The sequence below is a fragment of the Scyliorhinus torazame genome, chromosome 13, assembly GCF_047496885.1.
Source record: "Scyliorhinus torazame isolate Kashiwa2021f chromosome 13, sScyTor2.1, whole genome shotgun sequence".
NCBI classification, from domain to species: Eukaryota; Metazoa; Chordata; class Chondrichthyes; order Carcharhiniformes; family Scyliorhinidae; genus Scyliorhinus; species Scyliorhinus torazame.
In genome coordinates this window covers 9,933,464-9,957,671 of record NC_092719.1, presented here as the reverse complement: position 1 = coordinate 9,957,671, position 24,208 = coordinate 9,933,464, and the positions used below count along the sequence as shown (strand labels likewise).

Genomic DNA, 24,208 nt, shown 5'->3' with positions numbered 1-24,208 from the left:
ATCAAAATTAGCATCTTCAGACGATCGCCAAGAAAGGTCAGAGTTTACAGAATTAAAATGAGAAACTTCTGTACAATTATTCATTAATTATCCTGACCATAAGCCATTTTTAGGGCAAAACTCATCAACAACTCAGTGAGCAATTAGCAATCAGATGTCAATTTCTATTTCGCATCAGCTAAACTCCTACCCCACATCACAGCCAATGGAACACGCCTTGTCAATCCCTTATCACCAGGGAGCCCAATAGGGAGTGACGGTATCTTTGCATTCTGAGAACCATTAACAGTTAACTTTCACTAGTGCTGTAGATCGTCTCCACCACTGAAATAATAATGAACTTTCCTCCTTTTAACCTTCATCTTAACAGACCCTGCATTTGTATGACAAAAAAAGGAAAGGGTAACCTACTGTCAGGTCTCTGCCAATGTAACAGCTCGTCACCAGGAGGTGCACAACTGTTTACTACTGGTAATTTTACCCCTTTCCCCATCCTCACAAGAAGTGTGATAACTGCAGTATATAGTTAAAAAAATGGTACATATGCCTCTACTACATTGCCACTTGATACTATTTCCTCAAGAAAGAAACAAAATCAAGGCAAGCCTATTTCACAAAGTAGTTGGAAAAAGTTTCCTATCTTTGATAGGTGAGAAAACATGTTGCCAAACCACATAGTTCAGGTTAAAACTTCAAATTACATTCATTAAAAGATGGCATAATTAATACAGGAAAATAACTTTGTGTTTCACACCTTTGGTTTTCTAACAAAGAAGTAATACATAGAAATATATATAGAAAATAGAAGCACGAGGAGGCCATCCAGCCCTTCGAGCTCCACCATTCATTATGATCATGATTGATCATCAAGTTCAATACCCTCATCCTGCCTCTTGATCCCTTTAGCTCCAAGAGCTAATATCTAATTCCTTCTCGAAATTACACAATGCTTTCGTCTCAACTACTTTCTGTGGCAGTGAATTCCAGATTCACCTCTCTCTGGATGAAGACGTTTCTCCTTACCTCAGTCGTAAAAGGTTTACCCCTTATCCTCAAACTATGACCCCTATTCAGGACTACCCCACAATCGGGAACATTCTTTCTGAATCTACCCTGTCTATTAATGGTGTTAGAATTTTACAAGTTTCTATGAGATCCCCCTTACTAAACTCCAATGAATATAATCGTAACCGATTTAGTCTCTCCTCATATGACAGTCCTGCCATCCCAGGAATCAGCCTGGTTAACCTTCGCTGCACTCCCTCTATAGAAAGAACCCCAGGTTAAAGTCCAACAGGTTTGTTTCGAATCGCTAGCTTTTGGTGCGCAGCTCTTTCACCTGATGAAGGAGCTGTGCTCCGAAAGCTAGTGATTCAAAACAAACCAGTTGGACTTTAACGTGGTGTTGTAAGACTTCTTACTGTGCCCACCCCAGTCCAACGCCGGTATCTCCACATTATAGAAAGAACATCCTTCCTTAGATGAGGAGACCAAAACTGCACACAACATTCCAGGTGTGGCCTCACCAATGTCCTATACAATTGCAGTGAAACATCCCTATTCCTGTACTCAAATCTTCTCGCTGTGAAGGCCAACATAATAATATATGCTCAAACTTTTAGACTTCATTATTTCCACAATGTCCAAACTGACAGCTTTTGATAATATTTTATGTATGTCCAACTCACTGATCCATGCATATCTGACTTGTGCTTGTGGCATATAAATAAGATTGAACAAAGTCAAGTAAAACTTTAAGTAGAGCTGCTACCCAAATAAGTCTATAACGTCTTCATTTGCTTTGAAATACAAACATACAAATAATACAGACTGAGGAAGATCCACTGGTCCAACTAGTCTGCCCCATATCATCACAATGCCGTATGCACCACAAAACAAATGCTCATCATCCACCCACAGCTTTGTAATTTCCTGGGAAACTCGGGTCAATGGGGAAGGAAGGTAGCGGGAAACTGAAAAAAGTTCTCTCTGACCTTCTAGGTAATCAACACTAGTTCAGGAAATAAGGCACAGAGAATTTACAGCACAAAAACAGGCCACTTGACTGGTTACAGGATAAAAGTGATCTTCACCCCAGCCAAAAACATGCTCAGTTCTCTCCTGAAAGAATATAGCAGAGCAATATTCACTATGTGAGCCAGGAAATTATTTTCAAAGGTCAACTATTTTCAGGGAAGATAAGAACTGCTTAACATCCAACCTAGTTCTGTCTTTACATTATCTTTAAACTTGACGCCTGGTCACTTAGCCTATTCAATTAAAACAATTGGCCCATTTCATTATTTTTATAAGAAATTGCCATGCAGCCGATACGTTTGCAAAACACACAACCCTAGCTCTTTGGAATATATCTGGGTAGCTAGGGTTTTTGAACTGAAAATAAATTGTGTGGTCCACCGTACCAAAATCTCAACACCCATACGAAGAGACCAAAACCAGACCACAGCTTTTGGACTGAAGCTCAAAAGTAAAATACTCTGGATGCTGGAAATCCAAAGCAGAAACGCAAAATGCTGGAAATATTTGACATGTCAGAAAGCATCTTTTGTGACAGAAAGAGATTTACCATTTCAGGTCTGTGATATTTCATCACGACTGTGGAATGCTTTGTTTTATAGTCAATTGTCTCTTGGACACAATTAAGTTAGATTTACCTGTAGCTTCACAGCATTGTTCATGAATCTTTAGAGTGATGCATTATAACACGCATATCTCTCTCTTGCAACACTGGCGTTATCCTGGTTCCATGATCTGACCCACCCACTTGCATAGCAGTAAACAACAAAGAATAAAGAACAAAGAAAAGTACAGCACAGGAACAGACCCTTCGGCCCTCCAAGCCTGTGCCAACCCATGCTGCCCATCTAAACTAAAATCTTCTACACTTCCGGGGTCCATATCACTCAATTCCCATCCTACTCATGTATTTGTCAAGATGCCTCTTAAATGTCACTATCGTCCCTGCTTCCACCACCTCCTCCGGCAGCGAGTTCCAGGCACCCACTACCCACTGTGTAAAAAAACATGCCTCGTACTTCTACTCTAAATCTTGCCCCTCGTACCTTAAACCGATGCCCCCTAGTAATTGACCCCTCTACCCTGGGAAAAAGTCTCTGACTATCCACTCTGTCTATGTCCCTCATAATTTTGTAGACCTCGATCAGGTCGCCCCCTCAACCTCCTTCGTTCCAGTGAGAACAAACCAAGTTTATTCAACCTCTCCTCATAGCTAATGCCCTCCATACCAGGCAACATCCTGGTAAATCTCTTCTGCACCCTCTCTAAAGCCTCCACATCCTTCTGGTAGTGTGGCGACTAGAATTGACCACTATACTCCAAGTGTGGCCTAACTACGGTTCTATACAGGTGCAACATGACCTGCCAATTGTTATACTCAATGCCCCGGCCAATGAAGGCAAGCATGCCGTATGCCTTCTTGACTACCTTCTCCACCTGTGTTGCCCTTTTCAGTGACCTGTGGACCTGCACAGCTAGATCTCTCTGACTGTCAATGCATTTGAGGGTTCTACCATTCACTGTATATTTCCTACCTGTATTAGACCTTCCAAAATGCATTACATCACATTTGTCCGGATTAAACTCCATGATAATCTTTGATAAACTCCATCTGCCATCTCTCCGCCCAAGTCTCCAAACAATCTAAATCCTGCTGTATCCTCTGACATTCCTCATCCCTATCCGCAAATCCACAAAGTGGTTAAACATAATTTGCCAAACAAACAAGCACATTTCTCTCACACATTGAGATCTGCTCACAGTAGCAGAGACTCATCTACATTTCTTTTTTTTAAATTACTTTATCAGAGTTACAAAGACAGAGCTCAGAGTGTGGGTCAGGGTCGAACCCCTAATCCAGCTCCTTGCCTGCTCTCAAAAAACAATTCAAATTGAATCCAATTCATGGTCCCTACAAGAGAGACATATCAGATCCAGGCATTACACCTGATCCCACGCACATCTTAGCCAAAAGGCCAAGAAGCGAACATTGCAAAGGCCAACTTATTTAAAACCATACATCATACACGTGAGTATCCCCGTTATTCTTATCAGCTAACTGGACATTGTGGATGGCAGCACCATTGCTGCATAGGGCAATAGCAGTGATACCTCATGCAAAATCTTTGGAAATTCTGACTTGCCCAGCTATCCTTTAGTGACCATGACTGGTTTAGCACAGTGGTCTGGTTTAGCACTGTGGGCTAAAAAGCTGGATTGTGATGCAGAGCAAGGGTTCAATTCCCGTAACGGCCTCCCGAACAGGCGCTGGAATGTGGCGACTAGGGGCTTTTCACAGTAACTTCATTGATGCCTACGTGTGACAATAAGTGATTATTATTATCATCACTGACAATAAGCTCAGTTTCCTCCCTCAGTGGCAGAGATACATTATCATTTGACAAGCTTGATTTATTTGACCGTACAATCACGACCTTCTGGACTCCTGTCCACAGGCAGTGACATAAACAGGTGAACCAACTTAACCTAATAATTAATTCCAAACAGGAATTGCACACGGCTACATCGCAAGTCAAATGAAAATCCTTCAGAAGCTTAATTTTAGTCTTGAGTGCGCTGGCCCACGCACAACTCCATATGAAGAAAATACGACGTAGAAATATTTCATGATATGAATCATGATGCAACTTCACTTCAATCACGCTCAACACAAAGACAACTGTAGAGCATGACAGAACAAACACTGGGACTCAACTCAAAACTTTGGGTTAAAACATTGGCCTGCAAATGTTCTTTTCAGTTGCATAAAACAAAATATCTAAAAGCAAACATGAAACTCGGTGAAAATTTAGTCTTCCAGCGATAATGCAGTAACCTCACGGATTTAATTATTTTTTTAAAAAGTATGTTTATTGGAATTTTTTTCACAATAATCAACACAAACCAGAACAGAATGCAAAAAATCACAAGCAAATAAATATGAAAGTGAAAAAAAAACATAGTTAACTTAAATACTATAACTAACCGAAAGCCCCTAACAACTGACAGAGACTAAATCCTAAAAAAAAGGAAACAAATGGCTGCCATCTTAGGCGGAACATCTCCACCGACCCCTTGATGGTGAATTTGACTTTCTCCAAGTGTAGAATTGATATTAAGTCACCCAATCAAGCAGAGGCATTGAAACATAGGAATTAGGAGTAGAAGTCGGAAATTCAGCCCTTCGAGCCTGCTCCACCATTCAATCAGATCATGGCTTATCTCTTCCTGGTCTCAAATCCACCTCCCTACCTGTTCGCCATGTCCCTTTAACCCATTTAAAAAAATCAGAAATATGTCTATCTCCTTCTTGAAACCACTGAATGACTTAGATTTCACCGCACGTTGGGGCAGCAAGTTCCATAAATTCGCCACCCTCTGCGAGAAGTAGGTCCTCCTCATCTCGGTTCTAAATCTACCGTCTCTCAACCTATATCTGTGACTAGGCAGAGTGGGAGACCTCCAACCAAGCAATATTTGCCACCAGGCTATTAGTGAGGCAAAGGTGTCAACATCCGCCTCTATCCCATACTGAATCACTGGCGAATCCAACACCCATGTATGGCCACCAACGGACACCGGTCTACATCCACATGGAGTATCTCCGACATGGTATTAAAGAATAAAGCCCAGAAGCCTACAAATTTGGGGCAGAGTCAGAACATATGTGTGTGACTAGCTGGGCCAAGAGAACAGTGATCACATCTATCTTCAATGTTTGGGGAAAACCCACTCATCCTTGCCCGAGTGAAGTGTGTCCAGTGTAATACCTTAAATTGAATTAGGCTCAACCGAGCACCTGAGGATGTATGTTGACCCTGTGAAGGGTCTCGCTCCAAACCTCACCAGTAAGAATAGGGCCCAATTCACTTTCCAATTTTGCCCTCGCACAATGGAGCAGAATGCAATGAGAAAAGATGGGCGCGTAGGTCCAAAATAGACCGCAAAGGGCTGGAGTCGGGTAGCTGGAATTTATCAGCTGACGCCCCAAAACTAGCAACCTCCCCCACAAACAGGTCCCCATTTCGTTCCAGACCTTTCCCACGGTTTAAACATCGAGTCCGAACCAGAAGGTAGAAAAGGTGATTGCTGAAAATGGGGAAGACAGGGACAGGAGCTTAAAGTGCTGTCTAAACTGTTTTCAAATTCTGAGGAGAGCACCAGTGGGTTTGAGGAAAGTCTGGCAGGGGAAAAGGGCAGTGACTATGACAAGAAGAGTAGAAGTAGTGCAGGAGCGAGCCTCCATTTGTTCCCAAATAGAATCGAGGTCACTGATCCACAACAACATTTTTTGAATGTAGTGGCCCAGTAATAAAACAATAAATTGGGGAGGACAAAGCCCCCAACTGTCTATGCCTTTGGAGCAGAACGCTACAGATTTGGCATCCTTACCTGCCAAATAATACAGGATAGCAATTTGATAACCTTGATTAAAAAAAGGATTTGGGGAGGAAAATGGGAAGACATTGAAAGAAAACGAAAAACCTCAGGAGCACGTTCATTTTAATAGTTTGAATCCTAATCGCCTAGGATAGAGGAAGGTTGTTCCCTCTGCTAAACTATTTTGATGCCATTAATCAGATTTGTGTAATTCAACTTATGAAATGAGGTCCCAGTTAAGGGCCACCCAGACCCCAGATAGCAAAAGTTTGTAATAGAAAGGTGAAAAGGTAACATCCCCAATTGGGCTCGCCTCCCTTGGGTTTAACCTGGAAACATTCACTCTTGCCTATATTCAGTTTATACCCAGAGAGGAACCAAAGGTGTTGAGCAACTTCATTATGCCGTCTATGGAGGTCCATAACATAAAGAAGTGGGTCATCTGCATAGAGATTTACCCAATGCTCCACCCCATCTCAGCCAATACCCTCCACTGACTAAACACGACAGAGAGCGGCTCTATTGCTGCAGCGAACAAGAGTGGAGAAAGAGGGCAGCCCTGCTTAGTACTCCTATCAAGGGAAAATAATTAGAGTTCAAAGCCTCTGTACGAACACTGGTAGGAGGGGCATTATATAAGGACGACATGTTGTGCAGTGGTTAGCACTGGGACTGTGGCGCTGAGGACTTGGGTTTGAATCCCAGCCCTGGGTCACTGTCCGTGTGGAGTTTGCACATTCTCCCCATGTCTGCGTGGGTTTCACCCCCACAACCCAAAGATGTGCAGGTTAGGTTGATTGGCCATGCTAAATTGCCCCTTAATTGGAAAAAAATAATAATTGGGTACTCTAAATTTAAAAAAAAAGGAGGGGCATTATATAACAGGCGAATCCAGGAGGCAAATCCAGTAAGCAAATTTAAGACCAAATCCAAATTTCCAATGAATTTCAAATAAATACTCCCATTCCACTCTGTCAAATACCTTTTTAGCATCAAGAGATACTGTCACCTCAGGTTCGGACACTGGGGAGGGGGGGAAGGATGACATTTAATAGGAGATGTATATTGCTGACAATTGTCGGCTTTTCACTAAGCCTGTTTGATCCTCCAACCCATCCCTTGCGCAGTCAGATCTGATCCCTGACACCCAAGGGGTCTCCTGCAAAAAAACATCGGAGTTCAAACTCTTGAGATGGGCAAATGCCCTTGACCGCTTCACTGCGCGATTCAAACCTCTAACGTTCCAAGTGACCAAATGGATTGGAGGTTTCCCACCACCCCTTAATCCGAAGTCAGCCATTCCCACCAAGAAAGATCAACCAAGGGACACTGAAAAGATGAAGCAAAAAGGTTCACCCAAGACGGCCACCAAGTCAAGTCAGAAAACGGGACAAAGAGAAACCAACAGATGCCCGTCAGCAAACTTCCCCCACCCCCAAAAATGTCATCGCCACTGAATGTGGCCATCCCAAAAGCAAATAAAGGCAAGGCACACTGTGGCTTATCCTAAAACTAAAATCTACATTTAACAAAACCAATCAAAACAAAAGCTCTAAGCTCATTTTCTTTTTTTAAAAAAAGCTACTATAATGAGCTGCAGCGAACCCCCCAAAACCATTCCCGTTAACTCCCTAGTTAGCAGGGAGACTCCCAACTGAAGAAAAAGAGAAGTAAAAAAATAAAATATGAAGGCCCTATTTAACTTACACACTCCACGACCGACTTAAAGCCATGCCAAACAACAATGTTGAAAAGAGAAAGGCAACCATATGTTAATGTAAAGAACAAACCCATGTAGTGGAGAACCTCAAATCTAATCAAAGGCAATAAGAACACAGCCCTAACAAAAAAAAGAAAGAAATACAAACAATACAATATGCCCGTCGACATAGCCATAAACCAAATTACACAGCGCACAACTTAGTGCCTTTTAACAAAAAGCTTAAATTTCTGAACCTTTGTCTGTAGGCTTCAGGCACTAGTTAATATGCACCTAAGATGGATTTTTTCACCTCCTCATACGTCCCAGATACCTCCTCTGATAATGACGCAAACACTTCACTAGCCCTACCTACCAGCTTTGTTTGAATCAGTAATACCCACATGTCCTGTGGCCATTTCATTTGTTTAGCCACCTTCTGTGATGAGGGGGATAGATAGAGTGGACGTTCAGAGACTATTTCCTCAGGTGGATGTAGCTGTGACAAGGGGGCATAACTATAAGGTTCAGGGTGGGAGATATAGGAGGGATGTCCGAGGTAGGTTCTTTACTCAGAGAGTGGTTAGGGTGTGGAATGGACTGCCTGCTGTGATAGTGGAATCGGACACTTTAGGAACTTTCAAGCAATTATTGGATAGGCACATGGAGCACACCAGAATGACAGGGAGTAGGATAGCTTGATCTTGGTTTTGGACAAAGCTCGGCACAACATTGTGGGCCGAAGGGCCTATTCTGTGATGTACTGTTCTATGAGTCCGCAACTCCTGGCATGTCAAAAAAGTATTTTTGCTCAAACATGACGCTAAGATGAGCTGGATAGACCATCCTGAACCTGTGGACAGCAGGGTGGTGGTGGTTAGCACAGCTGGCTTATGGCGCAGAAGGGCCGGGTTTGATCCCAGCCCTGGGTCACTGTCCATGTGGAGTTTACACATTCTCCCAGTGTCTGCATGGGCCTCACCCCCGCAACCAAAAAAAATGAAATGTAGATGGATTGGCCACACTAAATTGTCCCTTAATTACAAAAAAAAAGAATTGGGTACTCTAACTTTATTTTAAAAAAAGACCATCCTGAACCTGACTCCACTCTTGCACAGGGCTGCATCCACTCCATTAAACGCGGCTTTTATTCGCTGTGTGCCCGTTGTCCTGATGCTGCCTAATTGAGCGGCCTTTCCACTTGAAATCGTGATGTTCCCTTGCCCTTTGCAGAACCCTCCCTTTTTCTTTAAAATGGTGGAATCTTACAATCACTGCATGCTGTGGATCTTCAGAATGAGGCTTTGATCAAAGAGAGCTATGGGCCCGGTCTAGTTCAGGGGATGCAAATCCACCTTCACCCAGCATTTTGAGGAACATGTCTGAGAAATATTCCGTGGGGGAATGGCCCTCAATCCCCTGCGACAATGCCACAATCTGGATGTTCTGTCTCCTGGGCCTGTTGTCCAGGTCATTCAGCTGAAAGACTTATTGGTTTCAGCCACCGAAGTCAGATCAGACTCCAGCGCGGCAATCCGATCCCTGCGGCCCGACAAAGCCACCTCCATGCTCCTAATTGTGACTCCCTGGATTTTGGCGGCTTACTAGTTTTTTCCCAGAGCCACACGAATGGGGGCCAAGGCCCGTTCGATTGATCTTTTGAGGTCCTCCAACAAGACCTGTTGGTGGTTTGCGTACTCTTCGCCAAAATAGTGAGAACCTCGGCCGTTAGAGTGGACGGAGAGAGAAATCGACTCCGCCATCTTACTTCCCGTTGAGCCCGACAGGCTTCAGACTCCGTCAATGGGTTTCTGATCAAAACTTTCTTCGGTTTGTTTTTTCTTGGAATCTCAGCAAAGAGAGAACTCTACCCTGCTAACTATCATGGGTTTCCAAGGAATAAATGGCAAAAAAAAAAAGAGCAAAAAAAAAAAAATCAGTTCTCCAGCGGGAGCCACCATATTCGTGTCTTCCCCTTACATTGCACCACTGGAGGTCCCTCCTCACAAGATTTTAAGATGGTCTAAGGTCAAGCACTGTAAAAATGTGAACTGCACTTGAGTCGATTTCGGCGTGAGAACAGCTGGTGAGTCAGTTTCAGCGGGAGCATTGCGGAAGTGGCTGCTGGGAGGTAAGTCAACCTTTAAAAGCACTTGTCTTTGCAGGGGCAGGCCAGTCGATTTCGGCGGGAGTGGAGCTGGCTGGTTAGTCAATTTCAGCAGGAGCTGAGAATTTTTCTTTTTTTTTTTTAAAAATTAGTTTTTTTAGGCGGGAACAGGAAGTCGACCCGCGGACGTCTGGGAAGACCCTCACCAATAAATTCTGGTGGAGAGGAAACCCGAGACACTACACGTGTAGTGTCTCCCACCCGCCCTCCTCCTCTAACCTAACAATAAAACCCATTGGTCTGAGGTAAGTACCATATTTTATTATATTATTATTATTTTTTATAAAAATTTAATTTAGTTGTTAGCCAGATCTTGGTAGAAAGTAAGAGGAATGGCAGGGAAGGGAGTGCAATGTTCCTCATGCAGGATGTTTGAGGTGAGGGATGCAGTTAGTGTCCCTGCTGATTTTACCTGCAGAAAGTGCTGCCATCTCCAGCTCCTCCAAGACCGAGTTAGGGAACTGGAGCTGGAGTTGGAAGAACTTCGGATCATTCGGGAGGCAGAAGGGGTCATAGATAGCAGCTTCAGGGAATTAGTTACACCAAAGATTGGACATAGGTGGGTAACTGTAAGAGGGACTGGGAAAAAGCAGTCAGTGCAGGGATCCCCTGCGGTCGTTCCCCTGAGAAACAAGTATACCGCTTTGGATACTTGTGGGGGGGACGACTTACCAGGGGTAAGCCATGGGGTACGGGCCTCTGGCACGGAGTCTGTCCCTGTTGCTCAGAAGGGAAGGGGGGAGAGGAGCAGAGCATTAGTAATTGGGGACTCTATAGTCAGGGGCACAGATAGGAGATTTTGTGGGAGCGTGAGAGACTCACGTTTGGTATGTTGCCTCCCAGGTGCAAGGGTACGTGATGTCTCGGATCGTGTTTTCCGGGTCCTTAGGGGGAGGGGGAGCAGCCCCAAGTCGTGGTCCACATTGGCACTAACGACATAGGTAGGAAAGGGGACAAGGATGTCAGGCAGGCTTTCAGGGAGCTAGGATGGAAGCTCAGAACTAGAACAAACAGAGTTGTTATCTCTGGGTTGTTGCCCGTGCCACATGATAGTGAGATGAGGAATAGGGAGAGAGAGCATTTAAACACGTGGCTACAGGGATGGTGCAGGCGGGAGGGATTCAGATTTCTGGATAACTGGGGCTCTTTCTGGGGAAGGTGGGACCTCTACAGACAGGATGGTCTACATCTGAACCTGAGGGGCACAAATATCCTGGGGGGGAGATTTGTTAGTGCTCTTTGGGGGAGTTTAAACTCATGCAGCAGGGGCATGGGAACCTGGATTGTAGTTTTAGGGTAAGGGAGAATGAGAGTATAGAGGTCAGGAGCACAGATTTGACGTCGCAGGAGGGGGCCAGTGTTCAGGTAGGTGGTTTGAAGTGTGTCTACTTCAATGCCAGGAGTATACGAAACAAGGTAGGGGAACTGGCAGCATGGGTTGGTACCTGGGACTTCGATGTTGTGGCCATTTCGGAGACATGGATAGAGCAGGGACAGGAATGGATGTTGCAGGTTCCGGGGTTTAGGTGTTTTAGTAAGCTCAGAGAAGGAGGCAAAAGAGGGGGAGGTGTGGCGCTGCTAGTCAAGAGCAGTATTACGGTGGCGGAGAGGATGCTAGATGGGGACTCTTCTTCCGAGGTAGTATGGGCTGAGGTTAGAAACAGGAAAGGAGAGGTCACCCTGTTGGGAGTTTTTTCTAGGCCTCCTAATAGTTCTAGGGATGTAGAGGAAAGGATGGCGAAGATGATTCTGGATATGAGCGAAAGTAACAGGGTAGTTATTATGGGAGACTTTAACTTTCCAAATATTGACTGGAAAAGATATAGTTCGAGTACAATAGATGGGTCGTTTTTTGTACAGTGTGTGCAGGAGGGTTTCCTGAAACAATATGTTGACAGGCCAACAAGAGGCGAGGCCACGTTGGATTTGGTTTTGGGTAATGAACCAGGCCAGGTGTTGGATTTGGAGGTAGGAGAGCACTTTGGGGACAGTGACCACAATTCAGTGACGTTTACGTTAATGATGGAAAGGGATAAGTATACACCGCAGGGCAAGAGTTATAGCTGGGGGAAGGGCAATTATGATGCCATTAGACGTGACTTGGGGGGGATAAGGTGGAGAAGTAGGCTGCAAGTGTTGGGCACACTGGATAAGTGGGGCTTGTTCAAGGATCAGCTACTGCATGTTCTTGATAAGTCTGTACCGGTCAGACAGGGAGGAAGGCGTCGAGCGAGGGAACCGTGGTTTACCAAGGAAGTGGAATCTCTTGTTAAGAGGAAGAAGGAGGCCTATGTGAAGATGAAGTGTGAAGTTTTGGTTGGGGCGATGGATAGTTACAAGGTAGCGAGGAAGGATCTAAAGAGAGAGCTAAGACGAGCAAGGAGGGGACATGAGAAGTATTTGGCAGGAAGGATCAAGGAAAACCCAAAAGCTTTCTATAGGTATGTCAGGAATAAGCGAATGACTAGGGAAAGAGTAGGACCAGTCAAGGACAGGGATGGGAAATTGTGTGTGGAGTCTGAAGAGATAGGCGAGATACTAAATGAATATTTTTCGTCAGTATTCACTCAGGAAAAAGATAATGTTGTGGAGGAGAATGCTGAGCCCCAGGCTAATAGAATAGATGGCATTGAGGTACGTAGGGAAGAGGTGTTGGCAATTCTGGACAGGCTGAAAATAGATCAGTCCCCGGGACCTGATGGGATTTATCCTAGGATTCTCTGGGAGGCCAGGGAAGAGATTGCTGGACCTTTGGCTTTGATTTTTATGTCATCATTGGCTACAGGAATAGTGCCAGAGGACTGGAGGACAGCAAATGTGGTCCCTTTGTTCAAAAAGGGGAGCAGAGACAACCCCGGCAACTATAGACCGGTGAGCCTCACGTCTGTAGTGGGTAAAGTCTTGGAGGGGATTATAAGAGACAAGATTTATAATCATCTAGATAGGAATAATATGATCAGGGATAGTCAGCATGGCTTTGTGAAGGGTAGGTCATGCCTCACAAACCTTATTGAGTTCTTTGAGAAGGTGACTGAACAGGTAGACGAGGGTAGAGCAGTTGATGTGGTGTATATGGATTTCAGCAAAGCGTTTGATAAGGTTCCCCACGGTAGGCTATTGCAAAAAATACGGAGGCTGGGGATTGAGGGTGATTTAGAGATGTGGATCAGAAATTGGCTAGCTGAAAGAAGACAGAGGGTGGTGGTTGATGGGAAATGTTCAGAATGGAGTACAGTCACAAGTGGAGTACCACAAGGATCTGTTCTGGGGCCGTTGCTGTTTGTCATTTTTATCAATGACCTAGAGGAAGGCGCAGAAGGGTGGGTGAGTAAATTTGCAGACGATACTAAAGTCAGTGGTGTTGTCGATAGTGTGGAAGGATGTAGCAGGTTACAGAGGGATATAGATAAGCTGCAGAGCTGGGCTGAGAGGTGGCAAATGGAGTTTAATGTAGAGAAGTGTGAGGTGATTCACTTTGGAAGGAATAACAGGAATGCGGAATATTTGGCTAATGGTAAAGTTCTTGAAAGTGTGGATGAGCAGAGGGATCTAGGTGTCCATGTACATAGATCCCTGAAAGTTGCCACCCAGGTTGATAGGGTTGTGAAGAAGGCCTATGGAGTGTTGGCCTTTATTTGTAGAGGGATTGAGTTCCGGAGTCGGGAGGTCATGTTGCAGCTGTACAGAACTCTGGTACGGCCGCATTTGGAGTATTGCGTACAGTTCTGGTCACCGCATTATAGGAAGGACGTGGAGGCTTTGGAGCGGGTGCAGAGGAGATTTACCAGGATGTTGCCTGGTATGGAGGGAAAATCTTATGAGGAAAGGCTGATGGACTTGAGGTTGTTTTCGTTGGAGAGAAGAAGGTTAAGAGGAGACTTAATAGAGGCATACAAAATGATCAGGGGGTTGGATAGGGTGGACAGTGAGAGCCTTCTCCCGCGGATGGATATGGATGGCACGAGGGGACATAACTTTAAACTGAGGGGTAATAGATATAGGACAGAGGTCAGAGGTAGGTTCTTTACGCAAAGAGTAGTGAGGCCGTGGAATGCCCTACCTGCTACAGTAGTGAACTCGCCAACATTGAGGGCATTTAAAAGTTTATTGGATAAACATATGGATGATAATGGCATAGTGTAGGTTAGATGGCTTTTGTTTCGGTGCAACATCATGGGCCGAAGGGCCTGTACTGCGCTGTATTGTTCTATGTTCTATGCAGACGATAGTTGTACACCTAACAAGTCACTCTAGATTTCATTGCAAACATAATGTAAGGAATAGAACATGGAAAGGGTAAGAATGGAGGGGGGTGCAAGAACGAAAAGAATAGAGAATATTGAATGCAATAAGATGGAGAGATTGGCAAACAAGTAAAACATACAGACTGATGTGATTAAAGAAAAATATGAAAGCGAAGACAAACAATTACTTTGATGAGCCACTGTATCTACATTCAATTCCGCTTAAATGAACACATAAGAAAATAATGAAAAATTGAAACCATTTTCAATTTGCACCATTGTTAAGTGATTGACCAATAAAAAACTTAGATCATTTATCACATGCACACTCAGTAACAATGATCTATTAAACTATGAGCTCTATTTTACACCAGTCAGTTAATCTATTTCCTAAAGATTTCTATTACAGTAATACGTTTAAAAATTTATCCACAGCCTGTCTGTAACATACTACCTGGGCCATCAGGAGAGCTAAAATAACTTATAAAAACATTTCCATCGGGGCAAAGAGGAATCGATGGCATCAGCTTGTGAAATTCTACAATACAATATATTATGACTTTTATGTTCTTCATGCTACATGTTTAAAACAGTACCTGCTGCAGTTCAATGGCACAAAACTTCAATATGTTCAAATTTTTGACTCCCAAAATTGTTCAACACACCTTATCACGTGCATGTAAAAATTGACATCAGCTTTAAACTATCTTCTCTCATGTCAACAATTTATACCAGACAATAATTTAATCCATTGTTGAATATAATTGATAGGAAAAATGGGACATTTTGACCATTTAATGCCAGTGTGCTCTATAAACACCAGAGGGGCCATTTCTATGCTAAACCCATGAAATGTTGTAATGCCCACTATCTGTGTAGATGCCCTCATCATGGAACATACAGTGGCTTGTATTATGCAAAGCAGCCAAGACAATAGATTATTAGTGTCACAAGTAGCCTTACATTAACACTGCAATAAAGTTACTGTGAAAAGCCCCTAGTCGCCACACTAAGGCGCCTGTTCGTGTACAGAGGGAGAATTCAGAATGTCCAAATCACCAAACAAGCACGTCTTTCGGGACTTGTGGGAAGAAACCGGAGCACCCGGAGGAAACCCACGCAGACACGGGGAGAACGTGCAGACTCCGCACAGACAGTGACCCAAGCCGGGAATCGAACCTGGGTCCCTGGCGCTGTGAAGTAGCAGTGCTAACCACTGTGCTACCATGCCACCCATCTAGGCTCAAAATTATTGTTGCTTACATGAGTTTACTATTTTTGTATGGCATTTTCTTGTCCACTACTTTTGATAAGGTGTTAACCTAGTGGAATTACAACAGTGACAGTAGATATAATGTGAACAAGTGTTTGTTAATACATGTGTCGGCAATAGTAATTTCATGGCTATTATATTGCCTCAGTTTTTTAAAAGATTTGTGATAATTACTGAAAATGTGGCATAAGCAAGATACATAATGGCCTACTCCTGTTCCTAGTTCTTATGTTCTTATAATTGAAATAAACGTTACATAATGGAGCCAGGACTGTAATTCATTTCAGTTTCACAGGTTATATATTCGATGGTAAGTCACCGTGTTCTAGTGTAGTATTCTCCTTTAATAGTTTTATATAGGAATTAGGAGCAGAAGTCAGCAATTCAGCCCTTCGAGCCTGCTTCGCCATTCAATCAGATCATGGCTGATCTCTTCCTGATCTCAAAGCTATCTCCCTACCTGTTCCCCATATCCTGTTAACCCGTTTTTTAAAATCAGAAATATATATATCTCCTTCTTGAAACCATTTATTGATAGGGGCTGGTTTAGTACACTGGGCTAAATCGCTGGCTTTTAAAGCAGACCAAGGCAGGCCAGCAGCACTTGACATCCCCGTACCAGCCTCCCCGAACAGGCGCTGGAATGTGGCGACTAGGGGCTTTTCACAGTAACTTCATTTGAAGCCTACTTGTGACAATAAGCGATTTTCATTTTCATTTAATTTCATTTGGACTCCACCGCACTATGGGGCATCGAGTTCCACAAATTCACCACCCTCTGCGAGAGGTAATGCTGCCTCACCTCAGTTTCAAGTCCAATGCCTCTCAATGTATGTATGTGACCTCTTGCTCTCGATTGCCCCACAAGGGGGAACATTTGGTCGACATTTACTTTATCAATCCCTTTTGCATGTTACATACCTCAATCAGATCCCTTTCTCGTCCTTCTGAACTCCAATGACTATAAGCCCAAACTGCTTAATCTCTCCTCATATGTCAACCCCTTCATCCCCAGAATCCTAAAGCATATGGTAACAAGATATTTGAGTGTGCAACTCAGGATAGGAACTGATACTTGCATTCTAAGTCCTAACTTGGTGTATCCAGATCGACAGGTTCTGAAAGTTTAACCATGGGCCAGCCTTTTAAAATTTTAACCATAATCATAATGGTATATCTTCTTTGCTGTTTAGTGTGAAAGAACTTATACATCAACATCAGCTATGCCAGGAAGTGCCCACACCTCCAAATGGCTGAAGAAATAATAGAGCAGCAAAAAATAAACCAGTACACATCGATATGCTCACTTCAGTCGAAACAGTAACGCACTGATTGTAAAACGTACGGCATACTCACTCAGAATACTGCTTTGCGAATTTTCATTATGTTCTTCAAGTGCCTCTGCTTAAATGTTCTTTCTGCTGATATGACCTGTCACTGTTACTTTGGACAGTGACATCCATTTAAACCCAATAATAGTTTTAATTAAGAAAGTTAAAAATAAAACACAGAATCCACCAGCAAATATGAACTTCAGTTGGACGTGTGTAGGAAGGGTTTTATTACCCAATTGTTTCAGTGCTTTACCTCATGTCAATGCAAGCACTGCCATGGCAAAACATTTCATATACATCGTTCACCGTTGCTCAGTTACGCTTAAAACTGGTCTCAGAAAACAATTGTTTAAGGTGTTGCCTGACTCAATCTGCTTTGACTGGGATACACCACTGCAATGCCACATCTCAGCCTGTGTTACCCTGATGGCAGCGAAGTCTAATCACACATAAAATATACAGGTGAAACTCAGCAGTTTTTGAGCATGCGATTGACAATTCTTCAGTGATTAACGTTTAGCTGTGAGCTGCAACTGTGCTGACCACCCTGTTGAATGAAAAAATCCTTCCTTTATTGAAGACCGCAGGCAATGAGGTGAACCATAGCCACTAAAGAACTAGTACAACCCTTCAGGAAAAAAACCCCAGAAATAACTGTCACCTTCAGTGACCTGCAATGTAAAAAGGCAACTCCTGTTCAGAATTGCAAATGAAATGCTGCCTTTGAATCTAAAAGATAAGATCAGTTACACCCAGCACACTGCAAAATGGATTATGAAGCGAATGGGTAAACGTATGGAAAAAGTGACCTCCATTTGACAGTGAAGCACAAAACAGAAAGCAATAATGGCTGTACACTTTTTTTGAAAACTCCATAAAAAGCCCTTCTTTCAAATTCGGGGAGTGACTGCAGAATATTTCCGCCAAATCCTTGTACATTCCTTAAAGTAATAAATGATTACTAAAATAATGATGCTAACCAATTTAATGGCTTTCTCAAGAATGCAGAAAGAAAAAGCAGGCATTTAAAGCGGACATTGAAAGCAGGCATTTGTTCTTGGGAAGAAGGCAATGCCGGCAGTTCGTATTTTTTATCCATCCCTATATGTCCTGAAAGGGCAATGGGACTGTATACACTCAGGTTACCCTTAATAAAATCAGCCAGCATAATAGATATTAAGATCTGAATAAGAGACGTTATGCAAAATTGTTAATCAAGTTCATTTAAAATAAATATCAAAACATTTGTAATAATTCTCGTTCTTGAAAGAAGGGTTCTCCAGTTGCTGTATTAACTCTCATTTAAACGTTGCATGCCTGAGCAACCAGGAAATTTGAATAATCTATAGCATGAATCATGTCAACACCGATTGTAGAAACCATGTGCACCAAGCGTTGGCAGTTCTTTATGGCCTTGGAATGGTGCTGTCGTGTTATGTACTCTGGGATAACACAGGCTGCAACTGGATGCAGCTTTAACCAAGATACTCCAGACCTTGAAGTTAGTTCAATCTGATTTATTGAACCAGTAGCAGTTAGCACAGTTCACTATGAGTTTGACTCTCTGCTAACCCAAGTGTGGTTACTCTGTCTGATTGAACCAGACTAGCTCTTAGCCACGTGCTGGAGGTGTGATACTGTGCATACACCCTGACTCACTGTAGATGTTCATCAGTGGAAAGAGGTGGAGTGTGAGTGCCTCGTGCCTTTTATAGTAAGATACCACCCCTGAGTGTCCTGCCTGCTCATTGGTCATGTCCTGTTCTCTGTGTTCATTAGCTGCCTGTCCGTGTATCATTATCTGCATGTCTGCATTTCATGACATCTCCCCTTTTTGTTTTGTTTTATGTTTTGTTGGCACATGGGAACATACTTACATGTGGTGGCATATATTAACATATTTACAAGCGGTGGCATATGCAAACGTATTTACATGTGAAGACAGCTGTCTAATGTGAGAAAACAGAACATAGCAAACAAAACAAATGTTCATAAGTCCAGTCTCTGGGGCTTGCGTCTGATCCTTGTTGACCGCCGGAGAGGTGGTGGTGGGGACGACGGCGCCTTGACAAGGCGGGATGGAGGCCTGACTGGTGGCCTTGTAGTTCGAGGTATCAGGAGGTGACAGAACAACGGACGGAAACGGAGAAGAAAGCAATTGCGGGCAGGCAACTTTGCGCAGTGCCCGTCTGTTTCGTCGCACAACAGAACCATCAGCCATACGTACAACATACGAGCGAGGCGCAGCCTGTCGAACAACAAAAGCTGGAGCAGACCAGCCACCATCAGGTATCTTGATCCTGGCAGTGTCTGCCGGGGATAACACGGGCAAATCGGTGGCATGAGCATCATAGCCCTGTTTTTGCTGGTTTCGGAGCTGCTGCACCTTCTGCAGCACCGGGAGGTGATCCAGATTGGGCAAGTGTATGGCTAGAAGTGTCGTCCACAGGTCCCTGTTCATCAGGAGTTGAGCCGGCGACATGCCAGTGGACAGTGGGGGCGCCCTGTACGCGAGCAGCGTGAGACAGATGTCAGAGCAGAATCCGCGGCCTTGCAGATGAGCTGTTTCACAATGTGCACCCCTTTTTCAACCTTCCCATTGGACTGCGGATAGTGTGGGCTGGAAGTGACATGTTTGAAATGGTATGACTTGGCAAACATAGACCACTCGTGGCTGTTGAAGCACAGGCCATTGTCACTCATGACAGTGAGTGGGATACCATGCCGGGAGAACGTCTCCTTACAGGCCTTGATGATGGTCTGAGATGTGAGGTCTGAGAGCTTCACAACTTTAGGGTAATTGGATAAATAGTCAATAATCAACACATAGCCACGACCATTCGCACAAAAGAGGTCGATGCCAACCTTGGACCATGGGGATGTCTCGATTTCATGCTGCTGGAGCGTCTCCTTGCTTTGCGCTGGCTGGAAGCGTTGGCAGGTCATACAGTTGAGGACCATGTTCGAAATGTCCTGGCTAATACCGGGCCAGTAGACAGCCTGCTTGGCTCTGCGTCTGCACTTCTCGACGCCCAGGTGTCCCTCATGGATTTGGCAGAGCACCAAGCTCTGGAGACTGAGTGGAATGACAATCCGGTCCAGCTTGAGGAGGATACCATCAATCACCGTCAGGTCGTCCTTTACATTGTAAAATTGAGGGCACTGCCCTTTCTGCCAGCCATTGGCGAGGTGGTGCATGACACCCTGCAAGAGGGGGTCTTTGGCTATCTCCTTGCGGATACGAACCACCTTCTCATCAGACGCTGGGAGGGTGCTAGCACACAGCTGCACCTGTGATTCAATCTGCCGGATGATTTCCAAGTGTTCACTAGGCAATGTGATGGAGCTGACAATGCATCAGTGACGATGAGCTCCTTGCCAGGCGTGTACACTAAGTCAAAGTCGTACCTTCTGAGTTTGAGGAGGATGCGCTGCAACCGAGGCGTCCTGTCGTTCAGGTCCTTGTGGATAATGTGGACCAGAGGCCTGTGATCCGTCTCCACAGTGAATGTCGGCAGGCCGTAGACATAGTCGTGAAACTTGAGAATGCCAGTGAGAAGACCCAAGCTTTCCTTCTCGATTTGCGCATACCTTGTTTCGGTGGCCGTCTTGGCCCTCAATGCGTAGGCTACCGGTGCCCAGGATGAAGTGTCATCACGTTGAAGCAGCACCGCACCGATGCCATCCTGGCTCGCATCTGTTGAGATCTTCGTCTTCCTGTCTGGGTCGAAAAATGCCAAGACGGGTGCAGTGGTGAGCTTGGCTTTCAGCTCCAACCACTCTGCCTGATGTGCTGCCTTTCACTCAAAGGCAGTGGACTTTTTTTACCAGGTTTCGTAGGGCCGTGGTGTGAGGGGTCAGGTTTGGGATGAACTTGCCCAGAAAATTGACCATGCCCAGGAAGCGCAACACCACCTTCTTGTCTTCAGGGACCTTCACGGCTTTGATGGCCTTGACGTTGTCTGTGTCCGGGCGCATGCCCTGCTGAGAGATCTGGTCACCTAGGAACTTGAGTGTCGACATGCCAAAGCAACGTTTGGACCTGTTCAGCTTCAGGCCATTGGCATGGACACATGCTCATCAGGGGTCGTGGACCATTTGATGATGTCGTCCACGTACACACGAACCCCTTCAATGCCCTCCATCATCTGCTCCATGATGCGATGGAAGATCTCCGATGCCGAGACAATGCCAAAAGGCATGCAATTATAGCAGTATCTGCCAAACGGTGTGTTGAAGGTGCAGAGTCTTCTGCTGGACTCATCCAGCTGGATTTCCCAAAAACAATGTGACGCATCTAACTTGGTGAAAATACGTGCGTGTGCCATCTCACTGGTGAGTTCCTCACGCTTCAGGATGGGGTAGTGTTCACGAATTATATTCTTATTGAGATCCTTGGGATCAATGCAGATGTGCAAGTCTCCCGAAGGCTTTCTAACACATACCATTGAGCTGACCCAGTCAGTCGGTTCGGTTGCCTTGGAAATTATGCCCTGTTGCTGAAGATCCTTGAGCTGTGCCTTCAGGCGCTCCCTCAGTGGAGCCGGGACCCGGCGTGGTGCGTGGACCACTGGCTTGGCATCAGGTCGTAGCAGAATCTTGTATCGATATGGCAACGTGTCCATCCCGTCGAACACATCCGGATACTAAGCGAGGATGTCATTAATGCCGGCCTGAAGATCCACATTGGAGGATGTCGTTGTGTAAACCCGCTGCACGAGGTTCAGCTGCTTGCAGGCCTGCGCGCCAAGTAGGGATGCCCTGTCTGGCTTGACAATTTCAAAACGTAACCATGCATGGGTGCACCAGTTGGGGACGAGTAGATGGCAGGATCCCAGTGCCATGATGGCATTTCTGTTGTAATCCAGGAGCCTGCAGGCTGCTGGAAGGACCTTAGGGGGCTTCTTGATGCGTTTGAAATCTAACTGTGAGAGGAGGTTGGCAGAAGCAGCTGTGTCCAGCTTAAACTGGATGGAGCAGTGTTGACCTGCATCCCCGCACGCCATTCGTCCGCAGAATCCACAGCGAGGATGGATTGAATTTGTGATGAGTTGGATGTGGCATATTCACGTTTGGTAATGATGCCCACACAGTAGGCGAAGTCCAGGCATTCTTCCTCTGGATCCGTTGTGCTGCCAGGATCAGAATCCTGTGATCGTTGTTGCACACTCTAAATGCGCCATCGTCGGAATTGGGAGCGCTGGCCCCTGACTGGCGGTGCAGACCTGCACACGTCTGCATAGTGTCCAGGCTTCCCGCAGTTTAAACATCGTCTGCCTCTTGCAGGGCAGTGTTTCTTTAAGTGGGCGTTGCTGCATTCGAGCATGTCATGACGTCGGTGTCCTGACACTCCGCGCGTCGTCGCACATGCGCAGTGAGGGTGTCGGCCGCTTCATTATCCCATTCGCATCGTGCATGCGTGGGTCCCCGGGAAAAGTGCGGAAAATGGCCACTTTCATCAATGCTGAGGCACTGCATCCGGGAAATGGCCTGCACACACTCTGCCTCGTGGGAGGCAAGTTTCTCATTTTTAGCCAATTTGTACTGGGCATTTGTACTGGGTACATAGCGATTTTTGGTGTGCTCATGCACTGTGCATGTTTCAATCGCGACTGGCAGGGTCATATGCTTGATTTTCAGTAGCTGCTCTCTCAGAGGATCAGAGTGAACTCCAAAAATGATTTGGTCTCTGATCATGGAGTCAGCAATATCACCAAAGTTGCAGGACAGCGCCTGCAGGCGGAGGTTAGTTAAGAAGGAGTTGAAAGATTCACCTTTACCTTGTAGACGCTGTTTGAATATGTCGCGCTCAAAGATTTCATTGGTGTCCACTTCACAGTGACTGTCAAACTTGTCCAGGATGGTCTGAAACTCTGTCTTTTCCTGGCCTTCGGTGAAGTGAAAAGAGTTGAAGTGTTCGATGGCTTGATCACCCGCTGTTGAGAGGAGAAGCGCAATCTTCCTTGCATCAGAGGCACCCACGAGGTTTGAAGCTTCGATGTACAGCAAAAACTTTTGCTTGAATGTCCGCCAGTTGGCACTGAGATTGCCGGAGGTCCTGAGCTGGTGAGGAGCCTGAATCTTCTCCATGGTGCGGGGATACATTCGCTGGTCATCACGGAACGGACTGAGGTAAACCATCTAGATTAAGCAGTCTCCTGGTAGCATGTCATGTTATGTACTCTGGGATAACACAGGCTGCAACTGGATGCAGCTTTAACCAAAAGATACTCCAGACCTTGAAGTTAGTCCAAGCTGATTTATTGAACCAGTAGCACAGTTCTCTATGAGTTCGACTCTCTGCTAACCTAAGTGTGGTTAATCTGTCTAACTGAACCAGACTAGCTCTTAGCCACGTGCTGGAGGTGTGATACTGTACATACACCCTGACTCACTCTGTAGATGTTCATCAGTGGAAAGAGGCAGAGTGTGAGTGCCTCGGGCCTTTGATAGTGAGATACCACCCGAGTGTCCTGCCTGTTCATTGGTCATGTCCTGTTCTGTGTTCATTAGCTGCCTGTCTGTATATCATTATCTGCATATCTGTATATCATTATCTGCATGTCTGCATATCATGACAGGTGTCCACAATTGTTTAATTAATTTGCCCACACAAAAGCAAATTTGGGTGCTCCTAGAGGTGTGTGTGAAGGAATCATCTTTCAAAAGTCGAACTCATGCAAAACATTGTTCCTTTCACTGCGTACAGCACAATACCTGGGCATCCAACATAATTAGAGACAAAACAAGACACAGGAACAGAGCAAATAATTTTGAACAAATAATTTTTTCAAGACCGTATGAAAGAATGATAGACCCAGTGACCATTGCAGTATCCCTAAACTGGATCAGCTTGGCCATTCTCTCTTTGGTGAGTTATCTTGATTAAGTTTTTTTATATAGTATCAACCCTATTTTGCCACAGAGAAACAAATTTACAACTAAGTAACCTGAAAAACTGGTGCTTTGATCAATGATCATGTGAAAGGAAGATGAAGCACTTTCCTCTGACCCATTCATTGTGCATCACACCCGTATGGCATCACACTCATATGGAAGAGGAAACTGCTGAAT

At 44.8% G+C, this 24,208-nt stretch overlaps 1 protein-coding gene across 3 annotated transcripts in view; it reads right to left on the bottom strand.

Moving 5' to 3' along the window:
- Positions 1-24,208, bottom strand: part of taf3 (TAF3 RNA polymerase II, TATA box binding protein (TBP)-associated facto) — a 233,654-nt gene that overhangs the window by 124,395 nt on the left and 85,051 nt on the right. Inside the window, exon 1 of one of the 3 annotated variants that reach the window (XR_011934015.1) lies at positions 17,157-17,652. The exons of the other annotated variants lie outside the window; for them this stretch is intronic. The gene's annotated coding sequence lies outside the window, so the exon portion shown is untranslated. Of the gene's footprint in view, positions 1-17,156; positions 17,653-24,208 lie in introns of those variants that run through there. 3 annotated transcript variants of the gene reach the window in all.